Source organism: Camelus ferus, chromosome 6, assembly GCF_009834535.1.
Source record: "Camelus ferus isolate YT-003-E chromosome 6, BCGSAC_Cfer_1.0, whole genome shotgun sequence".
Taxonomy (NCBI): Eukaryota; Metazoa; Chordata; class Mammalia; order Artiodactyla; family Camelidae; genus Camelus; species Camelus ferus.
The window spans coordinates 86,067,992-86,094,944 of NC_045701.1; the positions used below are offsets into that span (position 1 = coordinate 86,067,992).

At 49.7% G+C, this 26,953-nt stretch overlaps 1 long non-coding RNA gene across 1 annotated transcript in view; it reads left to right on the forward strand.

Moving 5' to 3' along the window:
• The first annotated feature begins 8,863 nt into the window (after nt 1-8,863).
• Nucleotides 8,864-26,953, forward strand: part of LOC116664400 — a 43,969-nt gene continuing 25,879 nt past the window's right edge. The window contains exons 1-2 of the long non-coding RNA XR_004320919.1: nt 8,864-9,175; nt 9,453-9,778. This is a non-coding gene — a long non-coding RNA (uncharacterized LOC116664400). The remainder of the gene's footprint in view (nt 9,176-9,452; nt 9,779-26,953) is intronic.

The window sequence follows — 26,953 nt, forward strand, 5'->3', positions numbered from 1 at the left end:
GGGGTAGGAGTTCAATCAATGGTGGCCCCTGATGCCACCTCAGCCTCCACCGTCAACCATGCATAAAGGAAAATAACTCTCAGTAAATGTCTACAAGCTGCGCACATGAGCCACTTAGTGAAAGAATCAATATGGCCCCATTAACTGCTCCCAGAAATTTATCTCCAGAAAATGGGCACAAAAAAAAAAAAAAACAACCCAAAAATCTTTCTAGATGTCTTAAACTTCTCAGTTCCTCAGGGTGGCCCTGGTTGTACATGCTTCTCAATAACACTGCACCAAAGAAATTCCTGAATCCAGTACTGTGGTTGGATTTGTGATACAGATTAATTAGTTTATCTCATGTCTTGGGGGAGAAGGGCAGTGTTGTGCTAGTTTTTCAAAGCAGTGTTTTCCCCAGTCGCTCTGAAAAAACAATAATAAGTTTGCATTTTCTTTATCACTCTTCCATCATACTTAACCCCCAATGCAGATGATAACCTTTGGATATTAGTCACTGTCCAATTGTAATATTTAAAATTAACAGTGTAAACATATATTCTGTACTGCTTTGCCAGATAAGCTTGGCTGATCCAACAGATTTTAACTCTGGAGGACAGATTTTGCTGTATTTTTGCTTTCTTTTTTTGTTGTTCTGTCTTCCCCAGAGGAGTATCAACTCAAAATCATCACAAGAGACCCATTGCTACCTGCTGCTTTCTGTACTATCATTTGCACCTCTCCTCCTTTATAACTTCTCCAGCCATTTGATTAAGCGTGCGGGCGCATGTGCGGGCGTGTGCGCGCGCACACACACGATGCCACTCACTTCTAAAATGACAAAAATTTGATTGGGAAGTGGAGAAATCATAATTCATTTTTACTGACTACACTTTCATCTACCGTTTCCATCCTACTCAAGCCGCAGGACTTGCTCGTTCAATGTAAAAGCTGCTATGAAATGCAGTTAGTGAGTGATCTTTGAAAGGACTGAAGAAGACTGGAGCGGGTTGGAATCTAACCAAGAGGTACCCTCTAGACTTGCATATCTCTAAAAATGTATTGGATTACAATGATGTTTTAATAAGGTTGTTGATGCTTAAATCTTAGCAATTTAGAAAATGACGGGTAAGAAATGAAGGAACATTTTTTCTTTGTTCAAAAGTAGGTCCAGTGATTAAGTGTTTTGAGTGGCTAAACTGTGAAAATAACGGTCATTTAAAATACTGGCCATTTAGAAGACAGAGATGTAAGGCTTTTCAGCCACCACTTGTTTCGTTACTCTGTAAAGGGAGAAATTATTACTTGAAAGTTCTGTATTTATGTTCATTGATGTGACAGAACACGTTGCATTTTACTAGCGATAGCCTTTGGCTGGTCAGATATAAATACATTTTACTGTTACCATTAAATTGATGACTTCTAACAATTTGAAATATTCATCAGCTAAGTTTACATTTTTAAAGATTAGAAATCTTGGGACCATTGTTTTTTCATCTGTTAAATGAGGATAATGAGATTTACTTGCAGCATTTCTGTGAATTTGAGGTTGTAATAATGTATGTGAAAGTATCTGGCACAGAATAGAGGTTATTATTTATCATATAGAGGCTGGCAATGATGATGATGGTGACGGTGGTGATGATGGTGGTGATGATGATGGTGATGAAGATGATGATGATGAAGATGAAGATGGTGCTGATTATGATGATGATGATGGTAACCATGATGAAGAAACTTCAGCAGAGATTTGTGTATCTTGATTACTCCCTTTGAAAATTTTCCTAACTCAATGAAACATCTTTGGACATTTCCCTAGGTGGGTTATTCATGTAATCCTAACAATTCAGCATTCATGAGTTGTATGAGATACTTTTTCATAAACAATTTAAAGCCTCTCCCTTTTTATTCACTTAGAGGACCCTATTGCAAAGAAACCAGCTCCCTTGAACAGGACTTGCTTTTGTGCAGAGTCTCAAACAGGCCAAGTCAGCTTCTGGCTGATTTGTTGGAACAAATAAAAGTCTTAGCAAGGATCTTGATTGGAAAGACAAGGTGGGGAAGCCTCTGCCTTCTTTGTAGGCAAGTGACTCCTTCCTTACACACAACCGAGGTGACAGTGTGATGGTTTGTTTAACCTTAGCAGATGACATGGTTAACCAGGTGTGTGTGGTGGAAGGGGGCAGGTTCAAGGTCTCTGATCATAGATCAGCTCTGTGGAATTTTATCTCTTAACGATCATGCCTTCCCTGTCATCGGAAAATATTTGTCAGCTTTTAGTGCAATTAACATTATGGATAGTTGAGACCAAGGAAGAATGAATGACTTAAAACAATCTTCACATTTTTAGTAATTTTATGGAAATGTCTATTTTATGAGATCTCCCCAGCAGAACTAAATTACTACATTAATATCAATCCTTGGAATAAGGCACTGTGTGCTTGAATGTACACAAAGAGATTAATTTAACAGTACTTCCCAATTTTACCTTGGGAGCTGAAACCGAGAATGCCAACACCAGGTAACTATCAATAAAATCTCTAGGAATCATTTTATTTGTAATTAACTGGGGACCAGGCTATTGCTGCCTTGCTCCCTGCATTGTAACTTGTCGCAAACACACACACACATGTACACACACACGCAAAGAATCAACCTTCAATTAAGAATTCAATGCTGTTCAAGATATCACTAAGGGAGATGGTGAAAATGGACAAAGTTGAGGTTCATGGGCTCTGGGGCCTGAAACAGAGGTGAGTTTGGACATAAGACCTCAGCCCTGAGATTAGCCAATCCATGTCACGGACAGCAAATGAGAAGACAGGGCAAAGGACTAAGTGGCTTAGGGATCTCCGTGAAGGCATGGAATATTGAAAGACTTTCCATTGATGCTTCTCTTGTTTATCACCAGGTGGAAGTCCCCAGCATTTTCTGTGGTCTCTTAAAATTCTGTGTAAGTGTAAACACAGAGCAACAGTAAGATTCCTCCTCACTGGAGAGCTAGCATAGCTTTGGCTAGAATAGGTTTTGAGCATGATTAGGTGTCTGAGATTGGATGCTTTGAATGCTTCTCAGGAGAAAGCTCTTAGGGACTTCTGTCTCTCAGATGGGGAATCTTGCCAAAGCAACCTACACCCAGATACCTTGATTATCTATCTAACTGTCACCTAAAAACAAAACCAGCAGCAAGAAAGATATGAGATGTGAAAATGTGGAATGAGTTTGTTGCTGCTGTTGATTTTCTTTGATTGGGGAATGGAATGAAAACTCAAAGCAATGAAGGCGTTAGGAAAATCAGTACCTGGAATTCACCCTGGTGGAAACTGGACCAGGCCAGTGAGGATCAGAGAAGCAGTCCTTCATGTGGGCACAAGGAACAGTATTTAATCAAGTTAGCCTTTGCTCATGTGCATCAGAAGGGGATGTTCTCCTTTTCTGGTTGGAAAAAATCTTTGCTTCTTCACACAGGCTGTTATCGCTTCATGAGAAAATGTTCTTTTGTGTCCATCATGGTGTTTGCAAGACACTCGGGTGGGGAAATTGACCCTGTTTGTATCCGGTCTGGCTGAGGACAAGATAGTAAAATGGCCACAGACTTTTTTTCCTCCCTTTGAAGAAAACATTTTGCTTTTCTTTGTAATTCCACTTGGAAAGAAAACAGATTTCTGCTAATAGCACGGTGCAGCAATGTTGCTTTGCTGAATAAATGCACCTGGCTGAGAAAGTCTCTCCTTGCCTTTGGGATCTATCAGACCCTCATCACACTCTGACCAAGCTAGCTGCAGCCCAGGCCAGCAGCTCTTCAAGGGCAGGTGCTCTGCCCAGTTCAAGGTCTGGCACCAAGTTTGCTGAATGACATCCCCAGGGACCCCGACAGAAACCTTATAAAGCTAAATTGCGTATTCCGTAGCTAATCCCTTTCAAACACAGTAACGCGTGAGCCTCGTGGGTACGTTGGTGGCCAAAAAATGATCCACACCATCATTCATCAATGAGTTTATGTGTGAGTACATCTTCCTTGTGAGAGAGGCTTGGGTATAAAAAGATTTCCAGCAGATGCTCACCCTTGAGATTACCTAAATCTGTGCACCATTTATCTTATATTAAACAGGCAGGGAAGGCCATTGCTCTTTTTGATGGACTGTAGGTCTGGAGATGAAACACTGTAGACCTGAGGTCCTACTGAGGCTGCTCTGAAGATGGATAATTTTTTGATAGCTCTGACTGTTGTGACTGGCAGGCACTAAAGAAATTTGAATACTTGTCATTAACTGCTGAATTCTTATGATCTCAGAGGGACCAAAAAGACCACTTGGGCTCTTTGCAACATCGCTGCTTATCAGGACTTCAGCTTTTGCTGAAAACCTTAAGTGATGGGGAGCTCACTCCCTCACAAGGCACCCCACTTGGCAACCGGATTGCTCTCATTCAGGGGTTGGCAAACTCTTCTGCAAAAGGCCAGATACTAAATTCTTTAGTTTTAATGGGCCATACAATCCCTGTAGCAAATAATCAACTCTGCTCCTGCAGCATGAAAGCACCGGAGACAATATATAAAAAAACGGGCAGGCTACGTTCCAACAAAACATCATTTATAAAAGTGGTCAGAGGCCCAGGTATGGCCTGGGAGCCTTAGTTCAGTAATCATTGTCCTAAGTGTTATTCTTCCTTGTCCTGAGAAAAAAAAAAGCAATTGTCTCCTTGGTGGCCTATTTCAAGCTTTTGGGGCCACATAAGAACTGATGCTACCCTTTCCTATAAGAAAATTCTTCAGTGATCTGAAGTCGACCATACCGTCCTTCCAAGTTATCTGTTTTTGTTTCTCTCACGATCTCATCTGTATTCAGCTGTCTTCTCACCTCCTTTTGAGTGTGGTTGGCTGAATTCTTTTGTTTTGATAACCACCTTAACATGGAGGTTGGAAAGGAAGGATTCAGACCAAAAGCCTCCTTTTCTATGCAACAACAGTGTTTCATTTTACCTGTCCTTTAAGCCACCTCCCCCCACCAACACACATACCCAGGCCCTACCCTTGACCCTGGCTGTTCTGTTAGCAGAAACACGGCTCATCCCAGGCTGCAGACTGTCTGGATGAGCCCAGTGAGTCGCCCTCCAGGCTCCCTGCTGACCTGTGGGCTCTGCCAGGTAGGTGCCACCTCTCTCTGGGCTGGCATTGTCTTTCCTTGAAGCTGAGCTGCTGACACAGTCAGGTGAAGTGGACTCAGGGAGGTGGATGTACTTGATGAGCCATAATGCAATATAACATAAAAGTATATATAAATTATAAGTAATATAATATTATTAGGAATTATCAGGGCCAGCCCACCCAGGAGGAAGCCCTAGGTTTGAGGTGTGGGGTCTGCCAGGTATCAGCTCTGAGACCGAGGGATCATCCCACCAAAGGAATCTTCCACAGTCCCCGAAATCCAGGGAGGAACCTCTGTTTTGTGCAATCACATGGCTTGCAGGCTGCACAGTGCTGATGCCAGGTCTTGCCACACCAGTCTCTCTCTCCCTACTAGACTATGGGTAAAGTGAAGGCAGGGACCACAGCATGTTCACCGCTGAATGCCCAGAGCCAGCAGAATGCTGGGCACATAGTAAGTGCTCAATAAAAATCTATTAATGAATGAATGAGTTGTAGAAACATAGTGAGAATGGGTGAACTAGTCATACCTCTTGTGCATGTAATGTCCCTGATACACGTAGCCAAACCCTCTCTCACACACACTGTGGTGGACTTTGTCCCTTACAGTGGCCCTGCAAAGCACTGAGATTGGCAGGGAACATGACCCCATCGCGCCTCTGAATGATGGGAGATGCCCCAGTCAAGCACGGCCAGTAAACCTTCGCCTGGTGGTTGCTTGGAGGCTGGGTCCCCTCCTCTGGCTTCGGCCCCACTGTCCCTCCCCAGTCATCACCCCATAGCCCCCAGCTCAGCAGGTGGCCTTGCCTGTGTCTTCAGGGAGGGGACCAGCACCCACAGAAGCCGTGGCCTCCCCAGCTCCTGTCCATCCCCTTGCTTTTCTGTCTTGGGTCTCAACTCCTGCCCACATGAGCTGCTCATTCACTGTGCTGTCAATTTCCCTTTCATGTTCCTCCTGATCAGCCCTTTCCAGCTCCTGCCCTCTCCACTGACGCACACCTACTCACCCCTGGAGACACAGCTCAAATGCCACCTCCAGTCCTGCAGACATGTCTGCGCTTCGGTCACTTTTGTCTACGCCTCCAAGAGTCGTACTTGGTAATCCCTATAAGACAGAGCTTATCAACTCAAAACAGAACTGAGGGTCTAAGGATGATAATCATAGCTTTTATGGACTGTTTACTCTTCCAGGAGCAATCCTAGCAACTTTATACACACATCTCATTTGTAATCCTAGACCTCAGGCAGGCATTTTCTGTATCATTATTGTCTCAGTTTTCCTTTAGCCTGGCAGGAAAAACAGAGAAATAATTAGGAACGTGGCCTTTGGGGTGAGGGTGCAGCCCCCAAGTCCATCATTTGCCAGTTACATGACTTTAGGAAAAACCTATACAACCTTTTTGAGCTTCCCTCGGAGAAGGGTTAATGAGGTTAAAGTGAGCTCTTTTAGATAAAGCCCTTAGTGCCTGGAGTCCCTAGAGGGCATGAGTTAAACCCTCTGTAAAGCTCCGTAGGGGGGACCCAGAGGATGGGAACTTATCCAATTCGTCTCTGCATCCCCAGTGCCTAGCATTGTGCCTGACTTCCGTGGATGCTCTTCACAAATTTGGGAAGATGTTCCTCCATAACAATGCAGATGGACATCCTGCAAAGTTGTGGTCCTGGGGGTTCCTCGGCTTCCGTAATTCCCAAGTGCTCATACAATCCTCACCTCTACTGAGCAAAGCAAGAAGAATAACCACATGATGTGGGGGAAGTCCTACCTGCTGCCTCCTTGCCCTGGCCCCGTACACGTCCTGTAAAGGATGAGCATGCTGGCTTTGGCTTTGACACAAGCCAATATTTTTCAAATCCTTGTGAACTCTGTGATGAGATGCTTGTGCTGTCAAATCATATTTCCCCACAGGCTTCCCTGATTCCTGGAACAGTCAGGCCCAGATCTTGGTTGTGCATGGAACACAAGCTCTGAGGTTTCACTTATTATTGTAAGCGCTGGGTTCCCTGACCGAATCAGATGTCCAATTATACCTGCATACTGGGACGTCTGGGCTGAAGAAAGAGCTGGCTGCAAATATGGCACCAGGCAGCAGTCCTTCTGGAATTTCTGTGGACCAGCTGCCTGGCTGCCACCACCCATCAAAACTGGTTGGGAAATTCAGAAGTGTTGCTCCCAATTTCATTAAAAAATGTTAGATCTCAGCTGTGGCACATGGGCTTGGATGCAGTGTTTTTCTCAGAAAAGTGATGCCTTTGGGCCCTGGTTTCTTAAGACACAGGTGTTTGTTTGGATGGGTTTGCAGGGTTTTTCAACGAGGGTTACTGGCATCTCAATCATCATCATTATCATAGCAGGAGGAATGCTGTCACCGGGCCAACAAAACCCACTCAGTCCCTGGTATTTCCCAAAGGCCCTCAGGGATGGGATCTACTCTGTTGAGACCTACTGCTAGGATGTGGGTGCTTTCTTGGGCAGGGAGATCCTCCTTCTCCTCTGGAGGGCCTGTCTTCTGCCTCTTTCTTCCCTCATTCATATTGCAGAGAGGAGGAGAGGAGGAGAGGACAGTCAGGTGATGAAGGAGTGTGGGTTTGGTCCTGTGGGTCAGGCGGCAGGAGTAAGAGGCCTTCTGAGGAGTGGACAAGTGAGGCTGTCTGCATCTGGCTGTTGAAAGGGGCAGGGATGAGGTGTGGGAGCCTGAGCACCAGGAGGCCTGGGTTCTGGGCCCTGCTCACTTGGCTGAGGCACCCAGTGGACCTGGGCAAGTCATTTCCGTCATCTGGAAAAGCAGTGGTCCCTGCCCTCTATGAAGACTTTCATAGACTCTTGCCCCACCTTCCTGGGCTTCGGGGTGTACTTGGGGGAGGTCCCAGAGGATCAGGAGACAGGCTGCAGCTTTATAGCAGATATATGTTCACATCTGTGTGGGTATCTTAGGTGTTAGGACTTAGCTACCAGCTTTGGAGACAAATACTATTTTACCGAAGATGTGAAGTAACTTAAGGCACATTCTACATATTGCAGGAAATTGGGAGGCCCCAAATCCCAAAATAGGAAGAGACCCCAAGTCAGATTATAGGGCCCCCTATATGGGCAACTGGATACAGAAGTGGGGTGGGGAAGTGCCACCGCCAGGGTTGGTTTGATTACAATGAAGGTGCCCCTAACATTCCGGGCCATCCTTGTGTTTTCGGGAAGGTAGGAGGAGCTCAGAGCCGGGAGCTGAGCGACCTGGGCTTCCATGATGAAGAGGCAGTCAGCGTAGGAGCAAAATGTCCATGAAGGCAGGAGGGAGACCAGGGAAAGGAGGAGGCTCCTCCTCTACCCGCGTCCTCAGGTCCCCAAGTGCGCCACGTGGGTGGGAGCGTGTCACACACACCCACGCGCCCACTGCCACATTCCTCGCTCTCCAGCCCCGGCCGGGCCCATATCCGCCAGCCTGGGGGCGCCGGGCCGCCGGGCCGCCACCTGCTGCTGCATCTCCAGTGAGGGAGAAAGAGCATCTCCGTGCCTCTCCCACCTGCCCCAGGCCAGAGCCGGCCTCTTCTCCTCCCCCTCTCCCCTCATCCTCCAGGGCTAGGCTGTAGCAACGTCTTCCCCCTGCCCCTTTCCCAGCGCAGAGGGGGAGGCGGAGGGTGGAGCTCCGGCCACAGCCACCCGCCCTCCCCCACCTCGGAAGCTCCCCCTCTCCTCCCCTCCGCTCGGCTGCCGCAGCCCCGCTAGTCGCGCGCGTCAGCGTGGACTCCCCGGAGCGAGTCGCTAGGTAACGGGGCTGGCTCCGCAGACCCGGGGCCGGGGAAGCCCGCGCGCATCAGCAGCAGCCGTGCCGGGAGCGGGGGTGGAGGGCGCACAGACCCTCCCCCACCCCGGCCTGCGGACCTCAGCTCGCACGCCGCCCCCTCCCAGGATGCCTTAACCCGAGCCGCCCGCCGCCGAGGTGCCCGTGCCTTGCAGGGACCCCGACGCCGCCAGCCCCTTACTCCTTTCCAGCCGGCGCGCACAGCTCTGCGCGCCGCAGGGTGGGCGCCCCACTGTCGCGGTCGCCGTCGCCCCCGGTAAGACGCGCTCGGGGGCCGGGGCTGGGGCGGGGAGGGAGTGGGGAGGGGGCGCGCTAAGAGCCAGCAGCTCCCGCCACTGCGGCCGCCGGACCGGCCATGTGCTAAAGTTTCTGGGGCTCGGTGCTCCATCGGGCGCGCGGCGCCGGGCGCAGCGGGCGCGGTGGGTGGGGCGGCGCGGTCCTGCTGGGCGCCCGCCGCCCCCGGACCCGCGGGGCGCAGCTCTGCGCGCTCTCACGCTCTCTCTTCCTCTTTCCCTCCGCGCTGCCTCCCGGAGATCCTCCTGCCGAGCCCGGCGCGGGGCATGAGGAGCCCCTGGGCGCCGCCCGGAGACAACCCGGAGGCGCGCACACCTCGCCAGCGGCGGACGGGGACATGAGCCGCGCGCACGGGGTCCGGCGCCCGGCGGCCAGCCCCAGCCGGCGGCGGCCCGCGGATCGGCGCTGCCCGAGAGAATGAGGCAGGAGCCGGTGGCAGCCTCTTCTTTCTTCTCCTCTTCCTCCTCTTCGCCTTTCTCCGACTCCGGCGCCCCGGGCCCGGGCCGGGCTGTGGCTCTGCTGCGTGCCCCGCGCGCCCCCCGCCCGCCTCCGGATGCGCTGCTCGGTAAGCCAGGCCCTCCGCCTCGGGAACAAAGCCCCTTCGCACGGCCCCGGAGGCCACCACTGAGTCCCCTGCCTGGCCCCCACCCAGAGTCTGCGGGGCTTTCGATTGAACCCCTGGATTCCCCCATTCCCCAAACCCTGCCTGGCGGCTAAACTGCCCAGGCGCCTTCAAGACCTGGGGCTTTCCTGAGCCATCAGGGAGGCAGATGCGGGCTTGACACGCAGGCAGGAGACCTGTTTGGTCCAGATAATGATACATGCAACCTGGGTTGACACTCATCATTTGTCGTGGGGGAGACGACTCTCATATAGTGATCTCGGAGCGGGTGTCCAGGCTCTGCTGGCTAGTGTGTGTCTTCAAACCACCCGAGGAAGTAGGTTCCCCTTCTTCTGTGGCTCAGAGGAGGAAACTGAGGCCCAGAGAGGTTGAATGACTTAATCAAGGTCACAAGGCCAGGAAGCGCAAACCATGAAGACCCAGACTGGAAACCAGGGTGCTCTCCCTGGATCCTCTTGTAACAGACACACCTGTCCCATTTCTTCTACTGACTGCTTCCATCTGGAGTCATTGCCTGTCTGTGTGAAAACACTTGCGCTGTTGAGTGTCTGCTCCGATGAAATCAGTTTCTGGTAGCATGTATTTTTTGTCCGTTCCTCCATCACACTGCTGCTCACCCTTACGTGAACTGTAAGTGCAAGGCCACTTCTGTTAAGGTAGGGGGGTACTGTGTTCCCCTGGTACTCTCTCTTCTGGGATTCTCTTTCTCCCAGGCCTCTTAAAGGATGGAAATAGCAGTGTTTGGATCCTCCTGTGTGCATCTTCTTGTTGTGTGCACCCAGCACACATGCTCGGCCTTGGAACCAAGTCCTAAGCCTTTCTGTGAGGTGAGGACTAACCAAGGCTACTGCCCCTGGTTGTATAAGCCATGGACATGGTTACTTAACAAGCGCCTGGCTGATCCCAGATGGCCACGGTGTAGGAGCTGACCCTGTCAGAAATGTTATCCTGGCTCACTTTTGCTAACCCTCTTTGTCAGCAAAACTTCACACTTCTCAATCCAGAAGAAAAGAAGAGAGGGTGTTAACATAGCTGGGAGGCCTTAGCCTGCCCCCCAGCTCTCCGATTTTGCAGCTTTTAACTGTTTGCTTAAGTGCATATAGGTTGATCCTAAAGAGGGAAGCACCACAGAATTGTTTGATCCTGGTCTGTGTGGCTCGTTTAATAGGTTAAGTCACCAAGCGTTGGCCTTGGTTGTCTACAGGATGTGCACAGTGTAGATGTCAGTGCAGGGAAAGGCACTCGGTGTCCCTGTTGGTAAAATGACGGGGTCACATGGGATGAACTCTCAGATTCCTTCTAACCAGACAATTGTATGAGTGGGAGAAGAGTGGGTTACAGGCCAGAGCTGGAGTGTGTGAGCTGGTCAGACATATGCATTTAGAAAGACAGCTCCACACTGAATAGGTTGTTGATTTCCAAGAAGAGGACATGGTGACTGAGGGAGCTGCAGAATTCAGGTTCCACCCCGAGGAGGTGAAGCCTGACCAGTGCTTTAGAGGATTATTTATTGGGCTGAAGCTTGGTGGCTATGAAATGCCCCAGGGTACCAGATTGGGGTTATGGGACAGGTTAGCCATTTCATCTGGAGAGATGACATTGACCCCTAAGAACTGATGGAACATAATACATCAACTTGATGTCCGGCCAGCTTGAAAGCGACAAGCTTGTAAGCCTTCCCGTTCTTTCCAGAAAGAATCCGCCATAGTGGCATAGGTTAAACCTTCTCAGCCTAAACAGTTAATGCAAGTAAATAAAGTGATTTTTAGACTCCTCTCTCTCCATTGTTTGCTGATCACATTAGTGATCTGAGGAGCCAGCCTCAACTGGAATGCAGAGGGACTGTCACAAGAAAGGTGGGCCACGAGGATGTTTAGATGCTGACTTAGTCTTTGCCTGTTGATTACAGCTAAATTCATCAACCTGACCTATGGGCCTTTAATGGGGTTGTCATAGGTCTTTTAAAGATGTGGATTAATGAACCTTTTAAAACGATACTGAATCTCAAATGAAATGGGCACGTCCCACCTTTTTCCCAGAAACTAAGCTCCCAGTGGGTTTGGTGACTGTTTGGTATTCACAGAACCAGAGCAAAGCTTTCATTTTTGACAAGCTCCTGGGGTCTGCGAATGGCAAGTAATGCATCTCGTGTGGGCATATTAATCTCCCAGCATTGTGTGTTTTAGCTGCTTATGACTAATGGGTGAGGTTTTGAATAAAAATGAATGCAGAACAACGATCTTCATGAAGCTACTTTTAAAAATGATCATGTAATTATGAAAGAATAGTTTGTATGTCCTGCATCACACTATTGATAGCCCAAGCTGGATTACACAGAAAAATGTTACTCGTCTTTCTCATGTTTAGTTTTTGAGTTATCAGTTCTCTCTTGGTTTTTGCTCTTTTTTACCCTCAGGCATGAAAATGTGCAGTCAAGAACCAATTCTCCCTTTTCGATTCTGCTTTGTCCTAAACCCATTTCTTTTCTGGAAGATCTCTAAAGCTGACCTTTTTCAGACTATACATGTAATGGCTCGTGTTTCTCTTGAGAGAGCAGGAGGGGTAGGTATCCTAAATGAATGGCAACACTGAGATGTTTGCCTGGTTGGCACCCTGTTTCTAACTCAGTAGTCTAGCTCAGGAACCCTTCTCATCTGAGCCGACAAGCCCCACATTATGAGAACCTGGTTCGCGTGCAACATTAAGGACGTACACAGGTACCTGTAGAGGGGTGGAGCGGAAAGGAGCAGCCTCTGGAGGCCAGGAGACCTGGGATTCATTCTTGACTCTATTGTTAATTGGCTTTGTGAACCTTGGACAAGTTATCCCCATTCTCTGGGTCTTAATTTACGTCTATGGCACCAGTATGTATGTTTGTATGTCTCCGTGTCCACATGCATGTGTGTGTATTGGTGCCAGGCGAGTCCCTCCAACTTGGAGCTGGAAGGGTCCTCCAAGTTGGGATGCAGCTGGTTACTAATAGCTCCAGAATGCTCCATACTTTAAGGTTACATAACATTTTCAATTAGACATTCATATAAACAGTAAGGAACCTATCATTATAGAAAAAAATTGTATTGCTTACCCTAAGCAGGGACTCCACCCTGAATGTGTAATGATAGAACTTTCATCTTAAAGGCGATGCTGCCAGCTTCCCCATCAGGGCTCCATTGTGCTGTGGAGGCTCGGCACACGTGGAGAGGGCCAGGGTGAGCCGTGACCCTCTCTAGGGTCCGTGTGGCAGGAGTCACTATGTAATTTGGGTCAGTGGGGTAAGAGGAAGGTGACCTTCTAGCTATATAGATCGAGGTGCAGGGGACGTGGAGGTTTTGCCTTAGTCTCTGGCCATTCCTGGAAGGTAGGAGGGGAAGGATGTAATTACTGTTTGTTGTTGTTTTGAAAATGGAAAGTACTTTAATTAGAGCCTTGAATGCAGCTGAAGCTGAAAAATGGTGAGGAGTTCGGAGATTTGGCAGTGGCGTTTTTGCCGGGTTCTCTGCAGCTTCGCTTGTAACACTAAATAGTCTGCGGTCAGAGGTCAGGTTTCTTGCGAAGCTACAGTCATTACCAGATAAAGAGAGTGGAGAGGAGGTGATGGAAGAAAGGAACCACCAGTCTCTAAACATTTTGTCCTCACGACTCTGCGAAGTAGATCTTAACGAATCCCTTTCCTAGAGGCAGAACCCGGGCTCAGAGAGCCGAGTATGTTGCTCAGACTCGCATAGGTGTTGAAAGGCAGAACCGAGTACGACTGCAGATACACTCTGCCAGGGTTGAAACCACCCTCTTGCTGCCACACTTCGTTCCCACTGATGCTGCAGTGTGTCTGGAAACCAAATCATGTCCTTCCTCTTTCCTAAATAACACCGTGGCGCAGAGAGAGAACTTCCGACGTCAGTAACATGTGGGGGAGATTTGGCTCTTGAGAGACATCTGAATCCGAGGCGTTAGAGTTCTTTGACCTCTGTGTCAAATGTATTCGATTCACAAGATATTCAGAAATAAGCCAAGTGTCACACTTCAAGGGTTAGTGTTAGTAGTTTTTCAGGGGTTGGGGAGCTGAAATTGCTCCTTTAGGACCCATGTCACCTGGGTTCTGTGGGAAGGGATCACAAGCTGGCACAGGGGACACTTTGGAAGATGTGGCCACCCTATATCTCTTGAAAAGGGACACAGAATTAAAGTTATATAACAGAAGCTTTCGAAAAGAATGTGGCTCCTCCACCAGGATGCCGCATGGGTTAATCCTCCCCCAAACTACCAACCAGAGAAGGAAATTAGAGAAACAAATACAAGAACTTAAAGGTTCACTTACAGCTCTTACGAATGTGCAGGACTTAGAAGAGGAAACGTCAGTTTTGGAGAACTTTTCAAGCCACTGACTAGAGATGTAGTCACAGCGAATATTTCGTGGGGTCTGCGGAAGTCCACCCATGTTAGTAGAGCTGCTGCTGTTCTGTGCTGGTAGCTCTACAGATCTGGCTGAGTGTCATCCTTCCCCACGGCAGGAGATTCCAGAATCCCAGCTGCAACACAAAATTGACAGGGAGTAAAAGGGAGTCATTGAAATCACCCGTCCTTCTGTTCTAGTAATGATCCTCGAGTGGCTCTCTTTGCCAGCAGTTTAAATCCTTCCAGCACTGATGCTGGCCTTGCCCACATCATAGGAGTGATGTCTTAACAAGCAGGACCCTCCCTCCACCTCTTCTGGATGACTAAGTGGCTCACATGCCAAGAGCTTCAGGCTTCTCGTGATAGGTGATTAACAAGAGAAAGCAGGCAGAATGAGTTGAAAAACTCAATTGTGATTCATCTGTCATCTGTAAAATACCAAGGCACCTTAGCAGCCAGAACAACTTTTCGATTTGGTGAATGAGAAATTACGTTGCCTGTCCCCAGTGAGACCCAAACCTTGAGATCATGGCAGCTCTGGGTCAGATTTTTTGTATTTATGGCTATTCAAATGGCAGAAAATGCAAAAGCAGCCACACAGAGGCACCGAGGGTAGGGCAGGAAGGCAGTGAAGTCCCGGGCCTCTGCATTGTGATTCCTGTGAACCATTATTTGGGGCATGGTAAGTAGAAGTGATTCAGCCTCCATTTCCAGCATCGAGAATCACCAAATAAATTTACTGAAGAATCTTAGATGTGTCCATGCTGCCTTCGTATGTGGCTTATGACAGGTGTAAAGGAGACTTTACACAGGGTTCATAGCCCACAACTTTGTAAGCCCTCCTGGTGGACTGTGAGGTCGTGCCTTTGTATCTGCAATCAGCATCATTGAAACCAGAGTCACAAGGGCAGGTGGGGTGTTCGGGAGGGTCCGTGTATTCTCCTTGCTTCTTAGTACATGCTGCTCCTTAGTACACAGTGCTGAGCGGCTCTGTGTGCCTCGTCAGCATCCCCAAGCAGCAGAGCGCACCAGGGATGCCCAGAGCCACCTGTTTTTCCATCATCCCAGGTTTTCCGCCTCTATCTGCTAATAATAGCCTTCGACTCTGACCAGCACACCATTTCATTTCGTCCTGCCACAGATAAACCATTCAGTCACATTGGCCTCGATGGGACCCCCCCCCCGAAAGATTCTTGATTCCTTTTCATTAAGAAAATGGATGATAATGACAGTCATCTTCTTTTGTTGATTGATATTGACAAGGCTTCTGTTTTTAAACAGAGGGAATGTGCTTTGAGAGCATAATGCATGTGCTTAAAATGATGTATGAATGCACACGGTCCCATTAACTTGCTGAGAGGGCTGTATTGAGTACTTCTAAAGAAGTAAGCCTGGCTTTGCTGTGTTAAACGCTAAAGGTAGGAAGGGAGGCCTGAGCCCTCCACCTGGAAAGCAGGAGTGTAGAGCACACTTATTCCCTAAAAGGGAACGTTGAGACTTTCCTCACTTAGTTTTACTAACAAGATCAACATTGGTCTGGAAATTCCCATAGATACAGAGGCTGGCTCTCCACGAGGGCTGGCTGTCCTAGGCCTGCTCCAGGACATCCCTGTGGCATTGGAGAGATGCTCTGTCCATCTGTTCGGGCATGATGCCATCTCCTCCACTGGGTGTGCCTCTCTGGTCCTGCCTGATCACTGGAATCCACTGCCATCCTTCTTCCGTCTGACAGGTGTGGATTGACAACAGCTGAATAAAAATCCATTGAATACCAGCTGTGTTCTGAGCACTGCTGGGCACTGGGGCTGCAGTGATGGCCCAAAGACAGCTGCAGTGTGTTCATACATGGCTTCTGTTCCCGCAGGCCTGGGATGGTCCTCCTGCCCTTCAGGGTCCATTCAAAATCTGCAGTGGAGCAAGGAGGCCAGGAAGGAGAGCCCAGGCTGGGAGTCAAGGGGCCTGCTTGTCAGACCTGCCTTCCCGCTTGTCTCACCTGGACACTTGAGGATGAGCCTCCACCTGACTCCGGCCCTCCATTGGCTTCCCTGGTGGTCAAGTGCAAGGATTGGGCCATTGCAGTGTTTTTCCAAGCAGGATGCAGGGACCAGTTCCAGGAAAGCCTCCGGGGAGCTTACTAAAATACGGATTCCTGGGCCTTGCTCCCACGCATTGAGTCAGAACCTCTGAGGGCGGGGCCTCAGCACCTGCATTTTAACAGCCTCCAAGTAATTCTTATCGCAGGAGCAATAAAAATTCAAGAACCACTAATTCTTACAAGTTGTTGATCACTAATGCCCTTTCCTCGTCAAAATGCTCCAGATATGGCGCCCTCCATGCTGGCCACTCTCTCCACCTCACCCAAGCCATCCTCATTTCTCTCCTACACACTCTTTCTGCTTCCCAACTGCCCTCTACAGTTTGCTTTCCAGCAGGCCCCCAGAGGGAGCCTTCTAAAAGATCCCAGCCTTATCTGCTCATGGAGCTTGCCAGTGCTCTGTGTGTCCCCAAGAGCAGTGACCAGCGACTCTGGGCAGGCCTGCAGGGCCCTACACCACCTGGCCCTGGGTCCGGCCTCCACTCCCATCGTCTCCTCTTGCTTTGCTCCTTCTAGCCACACTGGCTTCTGTGCTGCTCCTAAAACCCACACAGCTGCCCAAGAGCCCTGTCACTCTCCGAGAGCCCGTGGGACCTGGGGACAGATGAGAAAGGGCGGGGAACAGCCGGCCCTGAGGAGCTGCCGCTCTCTGTCCCACCACTGCTCTGCAACCACGCACAGACGGATGCTCTTTTAGTCTCTAGGGCCAGTCTCGGCTTCCAGGCTGTACAAGCTGTCTCCACCAAGTACAAGCTGTCTTAGGGCAGCCCTTGAATTCTGGGCACCATCTTAGGGGGTGACTCATCACTGGATGGGATTGTCAAAATGGGCCTAGAGAGCTCTTCCAGAATTTTCTAGAAAGAGACTGATCCTGTCCCTTGTCTGGATGTTTCTTCTACCACCATTAACCCCAGGGGCCGTGCCATCCTCCTCCTCTTCCACAAACATTCTCAGAGCACCAGCCATATCTGGGCACCATTGCAGGCTGCCAGACATGGGAGACGCCACAGCTCTGGGGTCTGTTTGGTTTCATCTCCCTCTGTGCACATGGGACAGTGAGGCCTGGACAATAGTCCCTGGCCTCTGTCTTCTCCCACCAGGGAAGAGGAGTTCTAGCCTGTTTATTAGGAGCCCAGGTGAAGCAAACCGCACTCAGTAATATTGATTGTGTGGTGAGTAGGAGGGAGAGATGGGCCATTTCGTGAGATTTGCCTCCAAGGAGAGCTGAGTGCGTAGCCTGGTATAGAGATAGAAGATATAAATAGGCTCTTAGCGGTCAACACATGGCACCAGTTTGAGTTCCCTTGAAGCCAGTCTGCCCAGCAGTATATCCGCGTGAGAAGGGCCATGAAAAGTTCACACCCCGACCTTTCACGGTCCTGCCCACTTCTTGAATCATACGGAAGGAAGCATTTTCATGCTTAGCATCTGTCACGCAGATTCCTGCAGTGGACACATGGACCGGGCCGTCACTGAGAGGCCATCAGGCAGGATGGTGTGGGGATGGGGGTAAACAAGAAACTTCCTGTCTCCCGAGGACCCAGAGACAGTCTGAGAAATGTGTTATGTAACGACCTGTAGCTGATTAGAGCAGCTGAAGTGCCTTAAGAGACAGAGGTGGGAATGATGGGTCTGGAGGGAGGCGGGTAGGGGCATTTGCCAGGAGCCTTGAGAGATGAGTAGGAAAGTATCAGGCCGAGATGAGGCGGAAGGGCATTCGAGTCAGGAGGGAAAGCATGAGCTAAGGTGCAGAGGCTGGACAGTTGGGGGTAGGTGAACAGGTGGGTAGGGCTGTAGCACTGGGCTGCGGAAGCACAGCTGCGTCCATCCTATCTCCGTAGGGAGTGGGTCTTGAGTGCAGGGGTAAGGAGTGTGTCGTGTCTCACAGGTGAAGGGAGTCAGGGGAAGTGTTTGAGCAAGGGTGTGGGTTTTAACAAGAGAACTGGTGGTCCTGTTTCATGCTCCCCCTGTGCCATCTCTATCATAGTGAAGATGTGTAAAACTCATAAATGTATACAAAGATGTATAAGTGTATGAAAAGAAGACATGGTCGGATGGTGACCTCCAGGCCCTGTTTCTCTGATCGTGCTGTCTCCACTGGTCTGTGCCTGTTGAGGTATCCTTCAGGCCCCGCTTGCCCAGACCCCCAGCTCCACCGACCCTGCTGGACTCAGAGGGAAAGCGATGTAGCCACTGGCTCTGGCATTTGCTGCCCTGCCACCGTGGACTCTGGCCAACAGGAAATGGAGCAGGCAGTGTCCCAGCCTGATTCACCGAGCCATGGGTCTCCCTGCGCCTCTGCAAACGCATTCAGGCTGCTCCTGGCCTAAAAACAATGCTCCCAGACCTACATCCACAGCTGAGAGAATCTAGGGCATGCATTCACCAGCCAGCTTGCCTGAGCTTCCCCCAGCCATGGGCTTCATGGGCAGGAGAGTGGTCAGTGTCAGGAACCAAAGTGTGTGCCATTTAGATGGTTAGCTTTGAAATCAACATGCTCAGCAAGATGGGTGACTTCTGCAGAGCCAGCAGGGCAGACAGGACACCAGAAGAATGTCCCAGGGGTCATGAGTGATTATACTGCCTCTGTCTTCCATCTTCTTATTGCTAAGGGAAGGAGAGGGAAATTAAAAAAAAAAAAAAACAAGAAAAACAAACAAAAAAACATGTTCCATAGGTCAGTGGGCAGATGCTTAACTGTTTCTGGGGAGTTTGGCCCTGGCAAAGAGCCTTGTTCAGGACAGGCTGACTGCCAAATCATGCCAAGGGCAAAGCATCCCCAGCAGTTGGAAGAGATGCCGCCCACCAGAGAGCTCACTGCACCAGAATGTGGTCTCATCTCCACCCTCTCAATGGCTCCATTTATGTAGGTCAACAAATAGAGGCCCAGAGAGATGAAGCAACTGGCCCAAGGTCACACAGTGGGATTGGAGCCAAGCAGGACATCAAATCACTCTGGAGTCGGTCATGATCTTTGAGTTTGGCCAGTGCCCAGTGTTGGCTGAAGTCCATGTGGAAATGGACAGTTTGTACTCACACCACCTTGCCCCCAGCCAAGCATGGAGTATGTGGCTTTCTCCTTGTTCCTTTGCCTTTCCTCTTGGAAGCCAGGCCCAGAGCTAGGGTCTTGAGCAACCAGGGTTGGAGGGGGCTGGGCATGACATGGGCCCTTTTGTCATTCCTTCTGTTTCTGAAGTTTGTGTCCCAATGTTTGATGCAAGGAGAGAGCCACATCAGAGCAGATTAGAATGGTTCTCAGGGTCTGGGCATGGGAAGAACTGAGTCTGAGGTCTTTTTGGAGTCCTGGGTATCATAAAAAGAGCCATCAGTTATCCAGGGAAATCTGTCACCCAGGCTCTGGAAGCTCCTTGGACGTCCCAGAGTTTAGCCCAAACCGCCCTCAGCATCCCCATCGGTGTCTCTGTCTTAACTGTCCATTCCTGCACCTTCAGCACCAGGGACAGAGCTTGCTTAGCGCTAGGAGTGGCTCCAGGTCTCTTAGTGGCTGAGTAACGGGTTGCCCTGTGCAAAGGGTCTTGTTTGCCGGGAACCCAGCTGAGCTTCGGAAGCAGCCTGGCTCTCCCAGCTCTGTTGTGCCTTATCAAGGAGGTTCTCCCAAATGCATGAGACGCTGATTGATGGCAATCCTGCTGGCTGACTTCAAAACAGTAAAACCTTCAAGGCTTTATTAGGCAGATATATAAGTACAGTTCCCGTTCGTAAAATGCGTCCGTCACAGCCCCAAGGAATTGTTTGCAAACTTTCCCAGGTTATTACCCCCAAACTCAGTAAATATATGTATTAGATAAATAATCTTGGGAGGCCTGTACGTTATTACAGTTTGGGACAGAAGTAATCTATGTGCTGGCAAATTTCATAGGTTTCACCACCCCATTTACACTTATCTTCTTTTATTGAAGTTATAGTCGATTTACAATGTTGTGTTAGTTTCTGGTGTGCAGCATAGTGGTCCAGTTACTTACACTGATTTTTAGAGAAAGAGGAGGGTAGAGCTAAAAAATATTATTCTCACAGGGTCGGAGACTAAATGTTTTGGAACATGCACGGATGCCATGCAGTTAGGCAGAGTGGACATTATGAAGATGGTTTGAGGGTCTGACCTCGGTCCCTCTGCTTTTTCTCATCAAGGACCTAGCATCTCCCAGAAGGGAACGGCAGGTCTTCAGTGAGATCGTGATTACCATCACAGCACCTTCTAGGGAGCATGCACATTTTAGTTGAAACTGTTCTCTGGGTCAAACCATGATGCATCTAACTTGCCGTGAGATTATCGGACAATTTGCTTTAGTCTTTTTGAGCCCTGTTTTCTCTTCTGTCCAATGGCCATAATAATAACAATTAACAATAATCATTGCTTTTACGTACTAGGTGCTTACTCTGGGTGGAGACTGTGCTAATTAAGTACTTTTCATGAGCTATTTCATTTAATCTGAGCAACAGCTCAATCAGGCAGCTATGTTTATATTATTCCCATTTTACAGATGAAGAAACTAAGGCTTAGAGAGTATTTATTGCTGCATATAAAACACTTCCAAATAGTGACTTCAAACACTGCTCATCCCTTACCGTGCTCACAAGCTCAGGGGCTGCCTGGGTTCAGTGAGGTGGTTCTTGCTGAAGGCCTCATGTGAGATCACAGTTGGGCTGTTGCTGGGGCTAGAATCATCCAGAAAGCTTCCTCTCTCATGTCTGGCACCTCGGCCAGGAAGATGCACACAGCCTAGGGGAGGGGGATCTGGCACCGCTGGGGATCTCATGCCCTCTTCACGTGGTCTCCTGTATGGTGGGCCAGGCCAGCCAGATTTCCTCCATTGTGGCTCTGGGCTCCAGTGTGCATGTCCCAAGAAGGAGGGGAGGGGTGGGAGGGCTGCCTGTATCTCCTTTTATGGCCAAGCCTCAGAGATCACCCAGCATCACTTCTGACATTTTATGTTCCTTAGAATCAGATCACTGAGGCTGTCTGCATTGGAGCCCATGTTGATGGGAAGAGCGTTGAGGAATTTGGGGCACGTTTTAAGCCACTGTGGAGCACTTAGGTGGCTTGTACAGGGGGTGGTCTTTGGTAGCCGGCAGAGTAGGGTGTGACCCAGACAGGGGGATCCTGAACACATCCTGTCACCCAGCTGACATTTTAAAACGCTGACCACCTTGCTCTGTGGGAAAGTGGAGCTCCCTAAACCCCTGTACCCTCCTGTCCAGCTTTCAGGCATCCTCCTCATCCTCCCCAAAGAAGCAAACTAAGCTGCTAAGAGTCCGCTGTCTGCTCTTTTGTAGCCACTCCTCCCCTTCCGTGCCCTCACCTCCCTGCCCCACACCAGGGCCTGGTGCTCCGTGTCTCGGACTCTTGGCTTTTACCTCTGTGGGCCTTTCTGCGTAAAAAAGTATCAAAAGTTACATCTCATGACTGAGTTGATATCAAGATGGATAGTTTAATATTATCTATTAAGGCATTTTTTCTAATTGCATTCTTTTATTTCTTCTGATTTTAAAAGAAATGGAAACGTTTTTATGGGTCTAGGCCCTGTGCCCACCACATCTGATGGAGATGTCAGGCCTGCCTGCACCTCCCCTACCCTGCCTCCTTTCTCTCTGGCCCCCTCCCCCCCCCGCCCTCCCTGCCCCCTCCCCCCCATCCTCCCCTCACCTGCACTACTTCACTCTTGACTCTTCCCCACTCAGCAGGCCATGCTTCTCTCCTGGACTCCGAGCCACCAGGTTCTTGTCTGTATCCCCTGGGGCTAGGTTCCAAACTGGGGATAGAATGTTCCCAGTGACTCTGGCCACCTCTTTCCCCTGGCCCTTCACTGGGAATGGACCCTCCTTGTGGAAACCCCTGAGCAGTCACCCCTGTCTGGTTCTGGTTTCTGGTTCTGGTTCTGGTTTCTGGCTTTCTCACTTCTTGTTTCCCTGAAAGCTTTAGAGGGCGGGCAGCACAGAGAAATGACTTCTCTCAGGGCTGTTGCTGGAAGTCCTGCATCTTGATTGGCACACGGGGTGGCAAGAATCAGACCCCCACCCCCACCCCCAGCAGGCTTATCACCATCCTTTCATCCATCCAGAGACTTTTTATTGAGCAGCAGCTCTGTGCCAACAAGACCCACCCAGTCTCCATTCTCATGGAACCCAGAGGGGCAGAAAGAAAAATCAGCCCATTAGTAAGCACTAGGAGACTGTGGATAAGGAATCCGCATGTCATGGAAACCAAAGCAAGACATGCGGTCTGGCTTCAAAGAGGAGAAATGGTCACAGAAAAATCATCGTCACTGTCAGGACATCTCCTTCCCTCTCTGTGTAGAGCCCCAGGTTTCACCATCTGGCACTGCCCTCTTCCCCCATCTCTCAGCTTTGGCTCTCTCTTCCCACTCCTCTGAGCACACGGCTCAATAATGGTCACCCCAAAAGTCATCCTCCACCCTACATCTGCATAACCTCGCAACTCACTCCGTCTCCTTGGGGACCTAGATTCCCAGGAGGAAAGCTGAGTGGCCTGGCTTGGGGGCGGGGGGCTTCTGGTCTAAGCAGCTGTGGCTGGGTGGGTGGGGTCACGTGGTCAGGAGAGCTGCCTCTCTTGGGCTGTTAATTGGGACTGTTCCCCTGGAAGGGGAGGAAGGGTGAGAGGAAAGAAGTGACACCTTCACTACCTCAAAACCAGTTCATGGTTTAGGGTTCCAGTTGCCAGCCTTTTGATGTACGCAGGTAGGGAAATTTGTTTAATCAGGAAGTTGGCATGAGATTGCCAATTTTTTTTTGAATTTTTTAAATTGATGTATAGCCAGCTTACAATGTTGTGTCAATTTCTGGTGTATAGCATAATGCTTCAGTCACACATATACACATATATATTCCTTTTCATATTCTTTTTCATTATAGGTCACTACAAGACATTAAATATAGTTCCCTGTGCTACACAGTAGAAACTTGTTGTTCATCTATTTTATATATAGTAGTTGGTATCCGTAAATCTCAAACTCCCAGTTTATCCCTTCCTACTCCCTTTCCCCCGGTAACCATAAATTTGTTTTCTATGTCTGTGAGTCTGTTTCTGTTTTGTAAATAAGTTCATTTGTGTCTGTTTTTTTTTTTTTTTTTTTTTAGATTCCACATATGAGTGATAGCATATGGTACTTTTCTTTCTCTTTCTGGCTTACTTCACTCAGAATGACGATCTCCAGGTCCATCAGAGACTGCCAAATTCTGCCTTCTGTTACCACCATCGTGTGATAAATAATAAGAAAAATAGGAAGCCCCTAATATTGGAATTTTCAAAAAGTAATTAATTTGATTAATTAAGTCTCATTAATTAACCAATCCACACGCATTATTCTTGGTTTTTACATTTTGCCAGAGAGAACTAAGACTTTGGTCATAGACCTTATCTGGTCTGTGGATCCACATCAGGGACCTGTGGGCATTAAGGAGCCCACACAGATCACTTAATGATAATAACAGAACACTGACCTGTGCCGGCACTGGGCTCAGAGCCTGACATGCACTGTTTCATCCCGAGTCTCCTACAGGCATTGTTACTGTCTCCACCTTGTGCAATGGAAATGATGCGGGATGGACACAGAAGCATGTGAGGATGGAGCTCTGGGAGAGTGTGGAGAGCCCAGGCTGGATGCCACAGTCGGAGCCGACCAAGCATGGGGTGCAGAGAAGCAGCACCAGCCAGTCTGTGATTGAGAAAGACAGCCTTATTGGCAACATGGAGGTTGGACCAACATTTGCAGATTAGGAATCTGTGCTGGAAAACACGTTTAAACAGAACAAGTGTTTGGTGTATGCAGATAGATTCAAATGATCTGATTTCTGAAAATGCATTCTGGTTTGGAAGCTATACCAAGGTTCCACTTCCCCTGGAGCAGCCCTGAGAGTGACCTCAGCTTTGAATGTTAATTCCCTTCTTGAGGAAGACCACTGGCTGTTAGAGCAACTTCGCCTTCTTCCACGAGAGTCTCGTAATTCACACAACGATTTTGTTTATAAAGCCCATCTCTGGCACAGTCGAATTTAGCAGCTCTGTGGGTGGGTGGGTGGGCCTTAATGGCCCAAAATAACAAAAAAGGCTCAGACTGCCTTGGGGGCAAGCCCAGGGTCACATGGTGGGAGCAGGAATGTGGACCAGGGTCTCTGTACTCACGAGTCACACCAAGTTCATAGTCCGGTTATTATGCACAACACCTGCAGGTGGGAGGGGTCTTCTGATCTTGACTCTCCTTTGTCCTTGCTGAGTGCTTCGTTTCCTGGGCTGCAGTAGCAAGCTGGGTGGCTTAAACAATGGAAATGCATTCTGGAGGCCAGAAGTCCGAAATCAAGGTGTCAGCAGGTTCCTTTGAAGGTTCCAGGGGAAAGCCTATGCCTTGCCTCCTCCAGGCTTCTCTTGGTTGCTGACAGTCCTTGCTGTACAGCTGCAGCCCTCCCATCTCTGCCTCCATCTTTGCATGCCGGCCTCCCTGCGTGTCATGTGTCTCTACATCCAAATGTCCCCTCTTTCCTATTATAAAGACACCAGGTATTGGATTTAGGATCCACCCTAATCCAGTATGACCTTATCATAACTTGATTACATCTGCAGACTCACATAAGGTCAAGGGCACCAGTGGCTTGGACTTGAACATATCTTTTGGAGGATGCAATTCAACCCATTACACTGAGAGACAGCCTGGGTGGTGGGGTCTCTAGTGGACCGTGTCCTCAACCAGGAGATTCTTTGAGTGGTCACTTCTCTTCAGCCCATGGGGATCTCACCTGTCCCCTTCTCAGGCTGACTCTGCACGTGCCCCCAGGAGGCCCCTGGGTCCTCTGGCCCCACTGCCAGGACAGGGCATGAAGGCAGCTGCTGCTGGCTTAGAGCTCATGGGGACGGGTTGTCTTGCTTTGGCATCTGCTTGGGATGCTGCCAAAGCCTGGAGGTGGGTGGCGGCGTGGGCACATTTTGTGTTCTGGGGAGCAGGGCAGCCCCCCACTGGCTATGGCATCCTTCATCAGGGCTCCCAGCAGCACGTGGCATATTGCCGCATCTGGGTATCATTCTGACTTCAGGGCAGCCAAGGGGCATCTGTGTTTGGAAGGGTGGCACAGAACTTAGACATTCGAGCTAGTCTGGTTCCCCAGCCAGAGCACGCACATCTCTAGGACATGTATGTCTGACCATCTCTGTTTTCTCTCCAACAGAGTTTTGGATGCGTGGGAGCTGCCACGTGTTTACAGATTCAGTCACCACGTGGCAGGCACTTGGGGGCCCCAAGATACCCCTGGGTGAGTGTCTTCACTTGGTGGTCACTGCGGGGCTGCTGTGGGATTTGATAAGATAGTGTATGTTCATTAAAACCACGCACTCGAGAAATGTCAGCTCTGGTTATAATCCAGGGGATGTTTAAGGAGGTAGTTGCAGGATTTGACTGAACAACAGAGCGTAGTCAAATATGGCCCCTCGTTGTCTGGCCGCAGGCATGGGTGGTTCCGGCAGGAACATATCATAGGAAAGGATGGTGGCTTTGGACCAGGAAGGAGACCCCCTGGAAAAACTTACTGCATTTGCAAGTGGAAGCAGGAAGATGAGTTATACTCTAGGTCTGTCAAGTCTGCAGCACCGGTGGCCCATGGGGTGGGAAAATTCTGTCCCTAGAGGGGACCAGAGAGAAGAGAATAGGCAGGGGCCCTGTAGAGGGCTCTATCTGGGGTCTCCTACCAAGGGCCTAGAGGACACTCAGAAGGAGCCGGAGGCAGTGGCAGGGGCTGGGACAGCATGTGAGTTTGGGCAGCAGCAGTCTGTCCTAATTGCTGGGGCAGAGGGCAGCCTGGGATGTTTAGTTTCAGAAGATGGACATTCAGGGTCTTAGGAGACGGGAGCCTGGGGCAACTTGGGTGGCCGTGGGGCTGGGAAACCTGAAAATACTGACTTCCTGGCCCTTTAAGGAAAAGTTCGCTGCAAAGAAGAATCCAAAGTGGCCCAGGCCCCGGCGGGCAGGGACCAGCCTTGCCAGCTGCTTACAGCTCTGAGGGCTTGGGTCTGTCCTCACGCTCTGTGCGTGGCTGTGATGCTCAAAGCTGCCCGAACGCTCCTGGGGGGCAGAGGCTGCTTCTGAAAGTCCCCCGGCTCCCCCAGCAGCCAACAAGGCTCCAAGCGCATAGAAGGTGTGCAGAGCTGAGACCTGCCCCTCGAGGCGGCGTGTTCAAGTGCAGGCCCCCAGCCGTGGCCACCTTGGAGGGTAATCTCCCTGGGGATCTTTTGGAAAATGCTGATACCTGCCCCCCACCTTTGCATTATGATGCATCTGGTCTGAGGTGGGGCCTGGATACCAGTCCGTTTGAAAGCTCCCCACTGGCAGTGTCTCCAGGGCTCAGATGCGCTGTCAGGGAAGATCGCTGGGCCTGTCTCATCCTTCCTTAACTGCTGGAGGCCCCGCCTTGCAGACGGGATGCTTGTGGTGGGTTGAGCACAGTGCCTGGTACACAGACACCCTTGCTCCTGTTGATGCAAAGCAGGGAGCCAATTTTTGCCATGTGCCATCTTGGCACATGCTGCTCAGGGAAACGGCAGGTCTCTGGAAGAGGGAAGACAGTCGGCCGGTGCCAGATGGTTCTGAGCTGGGTTAGTGGCTGTAGGC